The sequence below is a fragment of the Meles meles genome, chromosome 12 (assembly GCF_922984935.1).
Source record: "Meles meles chromosome 12, mMelMel3.1 paternal haplotype, whole genome shotgun sequence".
Classification (NCBI taxonomy): Eukaryota; Metazoa; Chordata; class Mammalia; order Carnivora; family Mustelidae; genus Meles; species Meles meles.
Window position 1 is genome coordinate 20,066,296 of NC_060077.1, and position 15,132 is coordinate 20,081,427.

At 58.3% G+C, this 15,132-nt stretch overlaps 1 long non-coding RNA gene across 1 annotated transcript; it reads left to right on the forward strand.

The window, feature by feature from the left end:
• Nucleotides 1-6,465: 6,465 nt before the first annotated feature.
• LOC123954334 lies at nt 6,466-12,294 on the forward strand. Its single transcript, XR_006821070.1, has 3 exons — nt 6,466-6,772; nt 7,786-7,906; nt 10,613-12,294. It is a non-coding gene; the product is annotated as an uncharacterized LOC123954334 (long non-coding RNA).
• The last annotated feature ends 2,838 nt before the right edge of the window (nt 12,295-15,132 follow it).

Sequence of the window (15,132 nt, forward strand, 5' to 3'; positions counted from 1 at the left end):
CATTTTCTAGAATAAGCAAGCGTACAAGCAAACATCACCGTGATTTACGCATCACAACATACGGAGACCATTTCTCGCTCTTGCTGTTCACAGAACAGGGAAAACGCCCCCAAAACTGGCTGTGGACGGGACCCCTACAGACTCTACCTGAGAATTTACAATGTCATTATCGCGACGGCTGCCACGCACCGTGGTGCACACCGTGTGAGAACGACAGCCTTGATGCCGCCCTCATTCCCGTGCGATGTGCCCACGAAATATAATCAGCTAGCTCGGCATTGCTCGCCTCGGAGAAAGTTTAATCATGTTTAAGTAGGTGTAATTAGGAAGAAATGAGAAATCCCTGCTACCCATGCCCCCTTGCCCTGGTTCAGCCCCACAGCAGCACTGATGCTAACAATTAAGTCAGTAGCTCCCAGATACACTGAGAATAAAATCCAAACTCCTCCCCATGACCTGTGGGTCAGGACAGGCCTCCTCTCCCAGCTGCGGACATCCTCCTCCTCCATCCCTCCCAGCACACTGGCCACTTGTGTCCCTGAGACACCTGTCTCCCTGCCTCGGGGCCTTTACACAAGCTATTCCCTCCCTCCCGAGTGCTCTTCCTGTGTGGGCACTGAGGACATTGAGTTGGGGGCTCATCCTGAGCCTGCTGGGGGCTGGGACGTGCGGTGCCATGATAGAAGCTGCCTGAGGGCTGCAGAGGTGCCTGGAAGTGACATTCCCAACTCTGTGTCATCCTGACAGCACCTCCACTCTTCCCACCTCTGTGAGCCCAGGACATGGCTCTGGGCAAACTACAAGTAGGCCCTTCCTCAGACACATTACTGCCATCTGCAGGGAAACTACCCCGTGAGGGCATAACTCCAGGATGACTGATGGGAACTGTACTGGCAGACTTGGGCAGTGCACAACCTGATCAACAGCACCTGGCAGCCCTGCCTCCTCCTCCTCCTCTGCATCCCTGACTCTTCCTTCTGACCCAGACCTCTAGTCGCCAGCTGACACTCTGTGTTCTGTGTAATAAATGTCGGTCTCACCTCTTGACTAGAACGTCTAGGAGGCCTGGGGTTTGGTTGTTTTATTCAAGGCTGTGCTTCCAGGGTAGGAAACATCGTCTGGTACAAGATAGGGACTCAACCAACACGTGTTGAAGAAACAAATGAATGACTGAAGGAATGATTTCTCCTTTCTCCCTTCCCCTGTGCCCGTCGGAGGGTGGGGTCCCTGGATTGTGTGCCGCCCCCACCAGACCCAGGGCCCCCAGGTGCCGTCAGGGAGAGCTGCCCAGCAGGCTCTCCGGTTGGCTGCTCTGCACCTGCGGAGGCACGTCTGGGCTGGGCTGGGCCGCCAGGTGCCCAGGGACTTCAAGCGCAGCCCGGAGGAAATGAGCCGGATTCTCTCATCACGGAAGCGTTTGAACAACCACACAGGCACGGAGCAGCAGCCAGTGAAAACGCAAGCTCAGAAAACAGCGGCGGCTTCTAGAAAGTAGAGGTTTGCGTTGCGCGCTAGACTTCCGAGCAGGCGTGGCCGGCAGGGGCGGCGGGTTCAGAGGCCAGTTCTCTGGGAGCCGTAAGGGCATGGGTCCCACGTGCCAGGAGCAGGTCCTGAATTGGATCCGCACCGGCCCCCCTGGTGACTCGGAGCCCCTCGGAGCCTCACGAGCGCGTCCTCGTAAAGTTCCTGCGAACGCCAGTCAGGCCGGAGCCCCCGAAGAGCAAACGCAGGGACTGAGGCCTCAGCACCGCAGGGCAACGTGACTGGCAGGTGCAGGGGGGAGGGGTGCTGCTTCCTGTCTGTGGGCCCACAGGGTGCACCGGGCACCTCTGCTGGTCTGCCCACATGTCTCATTCCCTCTGCCCTCCTGTGCAGTGTTCAGGGAGGTGACCTTCCTTTCCAGGTGTGAATGTCCACTCCCGTCCAGGACGCACCTGCCCTCCCCACCCACCTTCCCAAGTCCCAGATCCTGGAATCTCATCTGCAATGCCTACTTGGGTGGGTCCCCATCCGGAGACCTTCCTATGACCAGGACATGGAGCTCAGGGACTGCCCGGCTCTGGGGTCCCCTCGGATCCTGGCTGCAGGCCTGAAATTGGGGGGGTGTCTTCTCCCAGGGATGGGAGTGGGGGTGTGTGAGGGGGTTGGAGGATGGAGGGGGTCAGCAAATCAGGGGACGCCCCCTGCCCCCAGCTTCCAGGCCAGCAAACAGGGCTCTGCATGGGGACTGAGCTGCTCTCGGCCAAACGGCTGGCAGAAAGCCCGGCGAGTGTTCACCTGGGCTGTCTGTCTGCCTGTGTATCTGCCTGTGTGTCTGCAGGGCCCCTGTCCTCACCCCCTGGCTGTATGGGCAGCAGCTGCTTCCCGCGGGGGCATCAAGGTCCTGCTTACTGACATGGAGGTGAAAGTCACGTATCACCATGTGTGTCCGTGACGGTGAGAACATCACAGAGTCAGGAGGAGCCGCGGTCGGCTGCTCAGAGACGGTGACTCCACCTCTGGTCCGCGTGGTGCCTGGGATGGTGTGGGTCGGCGGGGGCCCGTCCCTCTGTCCCAGCTGGGGGACACCATCCTCGGGGGAGCACGTCTCTGAGGGGGTGCTGGGTAATGGTCAGCTCATTCCCACCAACCAGATGCAGGAAGCTGGGCGGGCGCTTAGCCTCCAGCACTTTCTAGAGCAGCATCACCTGCCCTTCCCCGTGGTGCCGGCTGGGGAAGAGCCAAACTATGCTTCCAGTCCAGGAAGGACCAGGAGAAAGCAGGGGCGGGGCAGGGGCAGTGCCTCGGGACACAGAAGCTCAGAAAGGTGGGTGCAGGAAGAGTATGAGGTCTCCTCTACTTTCTGTGGCCACCCTAGACGCCCTCTGTGGGGTGACAAGGGGCACGAGCGGGTCCCCGTGGGGACAGACACAGAGTTGAGCTCCCACGTCCTGCAGGAGGGAGCGAGTAGGATGTGGCCCTGCTTGGGCACCTGGCCCAGGGCCCTAGGTGCAGGCAGAGAGGAGGTTAGGAGCCTGGATGCCCCAGGACGGGGATCGGGGACAAACGTAGCCAGGTCCAGTTCTGCTGACACCCCTCCAGGGGCACCTCGCGATCAGTTGCTGGCCGCCGGCTCCATGGGAACAGAGCCTTAGCAACCCCCACACGTGTCCCTGTGGCACAGGCGGCATTCAGGAATTCAGCTTAATTTAGGAAAGGAGTCTCCTGGAGAGTCAGAGTCTAAAGCCACGTTGGACGCTGGGGCCTGAGGGTCCAGAATGGGTCACGACAGAGGAAAGTGGGTAAAATCATGTGTGGGACAGGCAAGGAACACAGGCCCTGAGCTCCGGCCTCCCTTGTGTGCCTCTGCACACTGTCCATGGCTGGATTCCACCCAAAGGCAAGACAGAATGACACGAGAGTGAGGCCTCACCTGTGCCATGGCTCTGACCCGTGACAGGCCCCTCCAGGATACGGGTCCCAGACCTGTGCAGCCCAGCCCTCTGGGCCAAAGCAGGTGGAGGCTCTGGGGTCTGCCAGGGGGATGCCAGGGAGGAGGGGCCACGGAGGGGCATCTAGCCTGGACCAGAGTGCTCAGGCCCACAGGTGTAACAATGTCACGGACCTGAGCTGTGCCCTTCGGGGGTACCTGAGGCCTCCAGGGAGACATATTGGCACCCATCACCCCACAGGGACTCAGGGTGAGCTGTGAACCTCAGAGCGTGGCCACAGACACATTCTGGCCAGGCTGGAGAGCCCAGCTGGACAGTCCCACGCCCTCTAAGAACCCTCTTGCTCTGTGAGGCAAACCTACAGATCCAAACGCACGGCTCCAGAATGAAGCCGACCACCGGCTGTGAGTGTCTTCTGACCCTCCTATTCCAGCTCTAGGAGGCAGGTCCCTCCCCCGCGCCCCAGTGGGTGCAGAGGGGAGATGGGGCTGGTGGGTACCCTCTCTGCCCCCAGGACTCACAACACTGCAGGGGCAGTCTGGGTGTGACCCAATGCTGGGCATATTGCTGGGCGGGGCTGTCCTGTGTCCTCACTGGCATGTGCCCTCCACTCCAGCTGTCTTGGCACATAGCACACACTCAGTAAGCATGCGTCAGGGACAAGCTAAGTGTGGCTCCCTCCACTTAGTGTGTGCAAAGCCCAGCAGGGGTGGGACCTGCAGGCCTGATCCGGGTTGACCAGATGACTGGAGTGGGAACCTGCGGAGTTCATTCTGGAATGAGCTCAGGACCTCCAGAGTTTTGGAATGAGTTCAGGATTCGGACTGGAGAAGCCAGTGCTGAGCCACCACAAAGCAGGAAGGAGGGGCCCCCAGGAGGGCGAGATTCTGGAGGTGAAGTCAGATGAACACCCACCACCCAGGGAGCGCAGCATGCCCACGTGTCCATGCCGCCCCCACCCACTCTACCCGTGTCGTCAGCACTGCCAGGCTGAGACACAGGGCAGGTAAACTGAGGGCCCAGTAGTGGCCTCATTGCCCCAGGTCCCAGGGCCGCTGAGTTCTGAGCCTCGCCCTTCCCTCCCTCATGCCCCAGAGCCAGGGTCCAGCCACCTCTCCTGGAGCCCCCGCCTGTGGGGAGCTCCGGTTCCAGCAGGGATCCTGCTTTTCCTCTGCCTGCCCCCAGCACGCAGGCACAGGCTCTGGGCTGCAGCTGGTGATGTGGGCACAAGGCCGCCCAGGGGATGTCAGCAGAGCCCCTGTCCACTTGCCGTCTGCAGGCTTGGGGTTACGTGGGAACCAGCTGCAGCCTCATCCCGGGGCAGAAAATGGCAGCAGGCTCAGGGCAGGAAAAGGAGGGCCTGCCTCGTCTGCCGCCAGGGGGTTTGGGCCCAAGTGATGGGACAGACAGAACCTCCATCAGGAACCCCCCCCACCCCGGAGTCTCCCTGCACAGAAAGCCTTCCTGTGTCGATTGGGTCCCATGTAGACCAGGGCTCTGTGCCTTCTTCCAGGGCCTGCCCTTGATGGATGCAGGGTCGGGGCTCGCGAGACAGACTCTCCTGAGGAGCCAGAGAGCTGGTGCAAGGATGGGGCACAGCCGCGGGCACTGAGTGCCAGGCAGCCTTCAGTAAATGTCACTCTCCACAGTTGGCACCTGAGGTTTTCCTTTCCCTATCCCTCCTAGTGTTGGGGGCTGACCCCCTCTGCCGCCAGCGCCTGTGGTGTATATAGGGCCCTTGCCTTTTCCTACACGTGAATGCTGTGACCTGGGTCACCCAACAATGCCCAGCATCCCTGGCCACTGCGTTTTTTGGGGTTTGGGCATTCAACCTGATGCGGACCAATCAGAGTCCTTTTCGGGCAGTTGCAGGAGCTAGTGAAGGAGTCGGGGGTCTTTCTGGAGAGCATGCGAGGTTGGAGGGCTTGCAGGGCTGGTGAGGTCACGGCCGGAGGGGATCTTGGGCTGTCGGGGGACCGGTGCGGGGCCTGAGGTTGAGGCCCACAGGTGACAAGAGGGAGGGAGGGGAAGCTTCCTGATGGCTCACAGCGGGCCGGCCGCAACAGTAGTCCTTCCTTATGCGCCGCAAATGCCCCGCACACGCCCACGGGGAGCCAGTCGGGCTGTCCCCCAAGCGCAGAACGTCAGCCTCTGGATGGCCGCGCTCGGCACTCCGGCCGTGCTTCCCGCCCCCACGAGGCGCCGCGGGAGTGGGGTCACCGAGCGCAACTCCCCCGGCATGCGTGGTGTGTCAAAACCCAAAACCTTGGCGATTGATAAATAATGGCTAGGGAGACCCCACGTTGGGTCCGAGCAGCGGGCGGAGCCCGGTCCGTGTGGGCGCGGCTCCGAAGACGCCCCGCCCCTTACCGGCCCCGCCCACCCGTCGGAGGCGGCCGTGCCCCTCCCCCACCTCCGCCACCGAGGAAGGGCGGGCTCCGCCGCGGGCCAAGCTCTGGGCGGGGCTGTAAGGGACAAGTTTCTGTCCTGAAGGGGGTGGGGAGGGTCTTCCCTCGGAGGGTCCAGTGTCCCCTCCTCGGTCCTGCTAGTGCTGACCAGAACGGAACCCTCCGCCGCGCGCTCCCCGGGAGGAAGGGCGGTGACGACCTGGCGACACGCAGCCGGGACTGGGGTCCCGCGCCCTCCCTGCAGGTGGATGCTCGCCGGCTCAAGGGAGCCGTGCCGGGTTCTGGGGCTCCCCCGCGAGGAGCCGGGACCCGCGCACCCGGGCTTCGCCACCGGGCGCCGAGCCCCGTGGACCGCCGGAGTGTCGCTGCGTGAGAACACCAACAGCAGCCTAAGTCCTCCGGTTTAACCAAACCCGGCGAGCCCCAGCTCTCGAAGAGGGGCACCCGGAAGGGGGTCTCCTCGCTCCTGGAAAGGGGAGCACTAGAACGGGGGCGCCTTCCAGTTCCTTGCTGCCTGGTGAGCGCGGAAGCCACGTTCACCTCCAGCGCACTTCAAATAAAGCTTGAAATGTCCCCAATTGAGGAAATATTTATTTGCACATGATCAAGGAAATGTCACAGAAAAATCTGTTCAGTTGCAGAAAATGGCCTGGTCCTTGGCGCTGACCCCAGACGGCAGGAGGAGGGCCAGCCCTGAGCAACGAAGCTGTTGGAGTCTCCATCCTGCTCGCTGGACCGGCAGCGCTTCCTCCCCTGCCTCTCAAGTCCTGTCCTCCGGGGAGGGGGGGGGCTTCCTCCAGGCTTCCGGATTCCCTGCCAAGAGATGCCAGAGAGACGTGGTTTTGGAAGACGGGCCACTGCGCTGCTGTGCCCTGTCCTGCCTCAGGAGAGCCAGACCACAGACTAGGCAGTGTTCTCAGAGGGACCTGCCAGGTTAGGGTGAAGGGGGGATCTGGGGACTGGCAGGGGACTTGGGGATGGGGAAGAGACACATCTCTAGCTGTCTCCCTCTGCCTGTGCCCAGAGAAGGACCCAGTGAGGAAAAGGCCCTAGGTCCTTCCCAAGACAGCTCCTCTCTGGACATGCTGGTGACACCCAGGGCCTGCTTTTTACCCCTGGAGTCGTCCACACCTCATGGTGAGCTAGCCCATCCCAGGCCCTGTGTCTAGGGGCCATGAGGCAGCTCTCGTTAGGAGCCCACAGTTAGAGGAGGCCCCTGCGGAGGAGTGGGGGCTGCGGATCTCCCAGGACCCCAGGGCGGCCCCGGGGGTGCTGACAGGACCAGAGGGCATAAAGGAAAGGTGGGAGGTGGAGCTGCGACCCAGGAGGGGACCAGTAGGGAAGACAAGCCAGCCCTGCAGGGAACTCCCAGGAGGGAGAGGTCCCAGCCCCAAATTCAGAGTGTGAGATCTAAGGCACATTGCATCTTCCATAAACTGATCTAACTTCTACTTCAGCCCATGCAGCACACGGTATTCATGGGCCAGAGTCCTCTGTGACCTATCCTCCCCCCGCATTGTCATGGGGCCTCACCCCCACAAACGGCTCTCTGATCCTAACAGCACTGATGTGCAGCTTCCCTCAACGGACAGGAAGGAGAGACTCCCTGGGCATGTGTGTCCATCATTCCAGGAGGAAGAGCTAATTCCAGGGCTGGGGCAGGAAAAGGGTGAGTGGGGAGTCCAGTGGGGCCAGAGAGGGAGCCCCTGAACCAGCAGGGCTGGACGCATCCCCAAACTGACAAGATGCCCTCACCTCGTTATTTTTGCATATTAGGGTATGTTTTGTTTACTTCCTCCCCGAATTAAGTCCCATGGTTAAATAGAGTGCCAGGGGGACCCAGGGCAGGGATGTGAGCCAGAGTGAGCTGCTGGCCTCAGCAGAGCGAGTCTGAGCACGAACGCGCTTACACACCTACATCTATAACCGCACGTCTTTTTCTACAGATGGTAGCACGCCTCTGGACATTTCATAAACATCTCGAGGATCCTTCCACATCGTGAGGCTGCAGCGCCCTCGCCATGGGGAGACAGCAGAGCCCCGCTGAGCAGACGCCCCACAGTTCAGGTGGGTCCCTAACAACAGACGTTTACTTCAGCCTTTTGTTCCGACAAATAAGCCCACAGTGCATGTCCTTGCACAGACGTCCTTGCGCACATTAGAGCATTATTTGTAACGCATGCTTGGAATGCTCGGAGAATATTGCACAATAATTTACTTAATGGAGCCCTATTTTTAAACATTTAGATTGTCTCCAATTTTTCCACCATTATAAACAACACTGCTATGATCATAAATCTTGGCACACACTCCTGATTACTTCCCTGGGATGAATTTCTAGAAGGAAGGCCTGGAGTGCTTTCAACCTTCAAGCTGCTTCAAGCCCATTTTGCAAGGGCTGAGTCAGGGCCGCCCAGGCTGGTGGAGCAGGCTGTGCACTGCTCAGGATGACCAGGAGGGGGCACGAGGGGGCTGAGGAGGAGCCCGTGGTGCACGGGCCAGGAACCTAGGTGTCCCCTGGAGCGGATCCTTTTCCTGGTCTGCGCAAGGGTGCTGTGGTGCCAGCAGAGCCCTGGCCAAGTTGTCAGAGGCAGAGTCTGGGTCACAGAAGCCCTGACTGAGACCACCCACCTCGGGCACCAGACAGTCAGGATGTGGAGTCAACTCCAAGGACTGTCCAGTCTCATTCAAGTGACTCTGCATCGTCCCTGGGGAGAGGCTGTGTCATCGCTCCCGTCACAGTCCCCTGGGACTGTTTACCACCCGCAGGAACGGAGTTGCCCACCTGTCACCAGCTGACCGATGCCCATCTGGTCCTCAGTGGACGCTGTCCCCTAGATGCTCTGGTCCCTGGGCTCGGGAGCAGCCCCGTCCCTCGCGAGCCAGGCCCAGGCTTGTGCAGAGGTCCCCCAACCCCGGCTGACCCCACAGCTCTGGTGCCTCTGCCCCAGGGGTGAGCGAGCCAGCCACATAGTCTGGGGTCCCCGCACTTCACCATTTCACTGCAAAGCCGGGCCCTCAGTAGTGACTGTGGTCATCGCAGAGCAGGGCCTGGCAGATGGAGACGGGCTTTGGGCAGGGTATCTTCGGAGATGATGCTCCAGACCCAGGGGCCACCCAGTCAGTAAAGACAGAGAGACAGAGACAGACAGAGAGACATAGACTGAGGGGTAGAGAGAGAGAGAGAGAGACACACACACACACACACAGGGACAGAGAGAGAGGGAAGGAGGGACAGAGACAGAGAGAGACAGACAGAGGGAGGGACAGAGAGAGAGACAGGGAGAGAGAGGGATAGAGACAGAGAGAAACAGAAACACAGATGGAGAGACAGAAATTGACAAAAATAGAGAAACAGACAGAGACACAGAAATATGGAGAAGGCAGAGAAAGAGAAACAGAGACACAGAGACAGAAAGAAACAGAGACACAGAAATAGAGAAGGGAAGAAAGAGTCAGAAAGAGACACAAAGACAGGCAGAGAAGATAGGGAGAGAGACAGAGACAGAGAGACACAGGTGGAGAGACAGAAACGAAGAGACAGAGAGAGAGAGAGGCAGAGAGAGAGGCATAGAGACAAAAAGAGATAGGGGGAGAGAAAGACAGAGACACAGATTGAAATGGAGAAGGGAGAGACAGAGAGGAAGAGACACAGGTAAGAGACAGAGACACAGACAGAGAGACAAAAGACTGACAAACACAGAGACACAGATGCAGAGACAGAGATAGACAAGAGAGAGGAGACAGCATCAGGACTGTCTTCAGGAGGCTCAGGGTGGACCTGGCAGGACCCCTGCCCTCTGGTCCCAGGAGGTGGGGTCTGGGCAGGCAGATGATCTTGAGTTTTTCTATTTCCTTCCTCTGCACAGAGACAGGGAGCTACAGCCAGGGAGGAGGGAGGAGGGAGGAGGGAGGTTGGAGAAGCAGCTGGTGTCTGCTCTGGTGACACGAAGCCCTTGGACCACGTTAGGGCATCAGACCCTCTGAGAGGCCAGAATGAGAAAAGGGGGGCCGGGAGGGAGGTGTCAGTGCTCGGGATGCTGCTGCCTGCCACCAACCCCTAACTCCTGACTCCCCGTCCAGCGTCCCAGGAGGCTTTTCGCTGCCACAATGACTGGAGCAGGTAAAGACCTGTGCCTCCAGCAGGTGGTGACCAGGCACTGCCCCACGCTCCCAGAAGGCCTTGCAGCTGACCTCTCCCAGGCTCCCCATAGACCCCTCAGGAGCAGCGCTAAGGAGGGGAGGAGGGAGGACTGTGTCCACGGGGACAGCCGCCCCTTGGCCCAGAACAGTGTCTGCAGGCCAGAGCCCTGGCCCAAAAGTCTAGGTAATTCTATTCTTCAAGATAAGTTTCCAAATATTTAAATATTGCTTTGGATTAAAAAAAAATCCTCTGTGGACTTTGACGCATCCCCAACTGAACACAAAATTCAAGGAGAGAATGTACAGGTAGACATCTTGACGCCAAAACCCACCTGTGTCCGTGCCCACAGAACCCTGCAAACCCACCTCAGGCTTGTCGGATCCCTGAATCCACTAATTCTCACTTCCATACGCTGGGGAATGGGGGCGGTGGGAGGGGGGGGTGTCTCGGGCTGGGTGGAGCCTGGGCATTCGGGGACATTGACCAGGGAGTGCTGGGGTGGGTTTTGTCCCAGCAAAACCCCACTCGCCCAGCCGACTCTAAGGACCCTATGGCAGGGCCCTCAGAGAGCTGGGCAGAGCCCCACCAGCTATCATTTCTATGCTAATCCGCCTCCGGCCTCGCACCAGGACCGCCCCCTGCTCTTCTGCATCTGGGTCCCGTACTGGTACCCTGCGGGCTCTCACCAGTTGAATTTTCCCGACGCAGCCCACCCCACACCGCCTCTGCAGGCGCCCTGGCTGAGTGCCATTACACCGCCTCTCCAGCCCTTCAGTGGGAGGACAATGGTCCTCAGTCACATCAGCCCATGGGTGGGCCACCCCTCTTCTGAGGGAGTGCATCCCGGCGAGGGTGCCCTTCTCAGCACACACCCAGGGACAGGGAGAAGGGCCGGCGGCGCTCGGGCTCTCCCTGGGGTCTCTCCACTGGAGCCCCCGCTTTGAAACGCTATTCTGCGGGTTCAACCCCCTTCAAAAGCATTCAGGACAGGGGCTGCAAAGTGCTGGCCTGAGGGAAAGGTGCTTTATTAGGTCTGCTTTTTCCAACTTAAAAGGGGGGGGCACATAAAGACCAGACTTTCAGCTTCTCCCTGAGCCCCTGGGCATGGGGGCAAGGGTCCTCAATTCTAGAGAGGGGCGCTCCCAACCTCCCCTTCTAGCACTGAGTGACCTCATGAGCATCACGTCTGGCCCCTGCAAGCACCTGAGTTTAATATCTGTGGTTGAGAGGAAAAGTTCATTTTCCGGACTCAAAACACTCAGGTTGCTTCAGGAAGACAGAAGGACAAGGAACTGGTCCACAGCCGGGTTGCCCAAACCGTATCTGCTCCTGGTGGAAACAAATCATGAAGTGTTGGGCTCAGTGTTTCGGGGAAAGAGAGCGTGTCACTGCTTTGCTTCCATCCCTGATCTGGAGAAGAGGTTTGGCTCTGGTGTGGGCTCAGCTGAGGATGTCCCTGAAGGAGCCCTTTGAGGCCACCATTGCTACCTGGTCCTTTGCAGGTTCACTTGACAGACAGCAAAGGTAACCTGGCAACAACAGGAATGCCTCGGTGCTGTCACACCTGTCTACCAGTTACAGGCAGAGTCCCCCCCCCCCGCGGCCCCCCCAAACCCCCCGGGAAATGGTCATGGCCCTACATGCCTCTAAAGTAAATTCCCCGGCCACAGCTGAGGCCACATGCTTTCTGCGGTGGCGCTGAGCAGAGTCACCCCGAGCAGACGTTCGCTGAGACATCTACATGCCAGCAGACCCTCGGTCTCACCCCATCCCCGGTCCAGGTTTCCAATCTCGACACTTGCCTGTGCCACAACGACTAGAGGATGACCGTGGTGGCTGCCCTGATCGGAAACAGGGTCATCTGGGAAATGCCCGAAGACAAAACCACCTGGTGCAATCCCTGCCGTGGGCAAATGCCAGGTTAACTGCTCCCTGAAAGGCAGGCGTGAGCAGGCTCACAGCAGCACTGTCTGTAAGAGCCCCAAATGCAAACCACTCCGATGCCCAGAAACAGCACAGTGGATAAATAAATGATGCTGTTACCGCGATCAGATGCTATTCAGCAGTGAGACGGAACAACCCGGAGAAGAACCCGATAGCAATGACTCGCAGACGTTATCATGAACAAGACGCCAGATACTATAGCATTCCATTTATCTGCAGTGTAAAGCAGGCAAAACTCAGCTACTGTGATATAAAACAGGGGGTGCCTGGGTTGCTCAGTGGGTTAAGCCTCTGCCTTCAGCTCCAGTCATGATCTCAGGGTCCTGGGATCAAGCCCCACATCGGGCTCTCTGCTCGGTGGGGAGCCTGCTTCTCCCTCTCTCTCTCTCTCTCTCTGCCTACTCGTGATCTCTGTCTGTCAAATAAATAAATAAAATCTTTAAAAAATTCATTAAAACAGGGCACTAGCTCATTTCAAGAAGGAAGCCAATCAGTATATCCTGATTTATGGAAAAATACCACAATTTTTATTTTTTTTAAAGATTTTATTTGACAGAGAGAGATCACAAGTAGGCAGAGAGGCAGGCAGAGAGAGTGAGAGGGAAGCAGACTCCCTGCCGAGCAGAGAGCCCGACGCCGGACTCGATCCCAGGACCTTGAGATCATGACCCGAGCCGAAGGCAGTGGCTTAAACCACTGAGCCACCCAGGCGCCCCAATACCACAATTTTTAAGAGATTTGAGGGGATACTTCGCCGGAGAATATACCTACGTGGCTGATAAGTACATGGGAAGATGCTCAGGGGGCTCGGTCGGTGAAATGTCTGCCTCCGGCTCAGGTCGTGATCCCAAGGTCCCAGCTCAAGCCCTGCGTCAGCTCTCTGCTCAGCGGGGAGTCTGCTTCTCCGTCTGCCCCTCCCCCTACTCACTCTCTCTCCTGCTCTCAAGTAAATAAATAAAATTTTAAAAAAATAGATGCTCAACCTCATTAATCACTAGGGACGTACAAATCCAAACCACAGCGGGGTTCATACCCGCTAAAATGGCTCAGACGGACAGGACGGACCACACCGCGTGCCATAGGCATGCACATGGTACAGCATTTGTGCAAGACTTTGGCGGTTCCTCCAACAGTTAAATATGGGGCTACCACCATGTGCATTGATTTCCTGCAGCTGCTGTAACGAACGACCACATATTCAGTGGCTTTAATGCAACACAAATTTATCATCTTGTAGTTCTGGAGACTGGAAGTCCAGAATGAGCCTTCAAGGGGCTCCAATCCGGGTGTGGGCAGGGCTGGTTCTGTGGGAGGCTTGGAGGGGGGCGGAATGTTTTCTGCCGCTCCCTTCTAGAGGTCGCCACAGCGCCCAGCCTGCTTGCATGTTCCCGTGGTCTGCTCCCCCAATGTGCCCACGGCCACCTCCTGGTTATAAAGACCCTGGCGATCACACTGAGCGCCCCCCCTGAATAAACCAGGCTCCCCATCTCTAGACCAACTTCATCACGCCTGCAAAGCCCCTCGGCCGTCTGAGGCCTCTTCACGGTGCACGTGCGTGGGCTGTTGCCCTCCGTGTTTAACGGAATGACTTGGCCGGAGTTCAAGGCAATGGAAGACACGGGGCAGCCACGATCAGATGTCAGCGGACCACACGAAGGTAATCTCACTCCTGTTTCTGAAGTCCCCCAGGGCACCCCAGGCCCAGGTAACGTCTGACCCAAATTTTGCCTGATGGCTCAACTGAAATGCCGGTTCAGGAATGGTGCCGAGTCCAGGCTGAATACCATGCCAACCGGTGAGTGAAAGGATGACCAGGAAGAATTTGGTGAGGAGTAAAATACAGAGGTTCGCTCCTATCTAGTCAGCAAATCGGTGCGATGGGTAAATGAAGGTGACCAAAGCCTAGGGTGTGACATGGCGGAGCTGCATGAGGCTGGCTCTCCTTGGAGCTGAGCGCACGCCCCAGCAGGAACAAAGACGCTTCCCGAAGGGCTGCCCCACGACGGCCCGGAGACTCTCAAGCCGAAGGGACAGATTGGGGATAACATGGGCCAAAGCAGCGGGGACCAGACTGGGCTGCTTATTTGGGGGCTTGTCTTGTGGCGGTTTCTGAGCCTAGCAAACAGTATGGGCCGGAGCGGGGGTACAGATCTGTGCATTTGGAGTTCAGTGTGTTGTTACTGTCCTCGTTTGAAAGAGTGCTTTTTTCTCCTCGAGCTTTCAAAGCTTCTGGAATTGACACAGTGGGAAGACAGAGAACCGGTCATTAAGGGCAGAGCATGTGATCTGTCCTTTGTCTTTACCATAAAACCTCCCCAGCTGATGCACATGCTACCATCTTTGGCACAACCTGGCTTCATCTTCAGACTCGGCGGTTACAACGCCGGCTTGAGGGGTTCCTGGGGGCTCAGTGGGTTAAGCATCTGCCTTCAGCTCAGGTCATGACTCCAGGGTTCTGGGATTGAGCTCCACATTGGGCTCCCTACTAGCTGGGAAGCCTGCTTCTTCCTCTCCCACTCCCCCTGCTTGTGTTCCCTCTCTTACTCTTTCTGTCAAAAAAAAAAAATCTTAAAAACAAAACCAAAAACACACCGGCCTGAAGGAGGCAAGCCTGGGTCACACAGCAACCAAGACACCTGCTATCGTGGACACGATGGCATAGTCGGGCGGACAGAGACTGAGTGAGAAAACGTCCTAACAAAACCCTCTCTCTGCTGTGTCCCAGCTGCCCAGGCATTTCAGGTGTGCGCTCCCAGCTCTGAGCCCCTCAGTGACAGGGGCTGTGCGCACCTCAGGGCCAGCGCAGAGCACCGCCTCCACCGCGGACAGGAGCACAGGCTCCGGGAGGCCCCTGCCCATCCGCAGCCTTGGACAGGCCCTTGAGCTCCACACAGCACCTTCTTCAGGAAGAGGCTGTGAGAAAACAAAATTCAACTGGCCAAACCATAAAGGTCGTTCTGGCTTGATTCAAGGGTTCGAGACTCGGGCGGTATCCAGCGAGCAGAGACAGGAGCTCCGAGAAGCTGAGCAGACTTTCACAGGCAGAGGGAGCAGGAACGAGGCCATCACTAGACAGATCAGTGGGTTTCTTGGGGCACCCGGGAGTCTCAGCCGGTAAAGCGTCCAACTCTCAGTTTCCGCTCAGGTCATGATCTCGGCGTTGTGGGTTCGAGTCCCACGTAGGGCTCTGTGTTCTGGGCTGAGT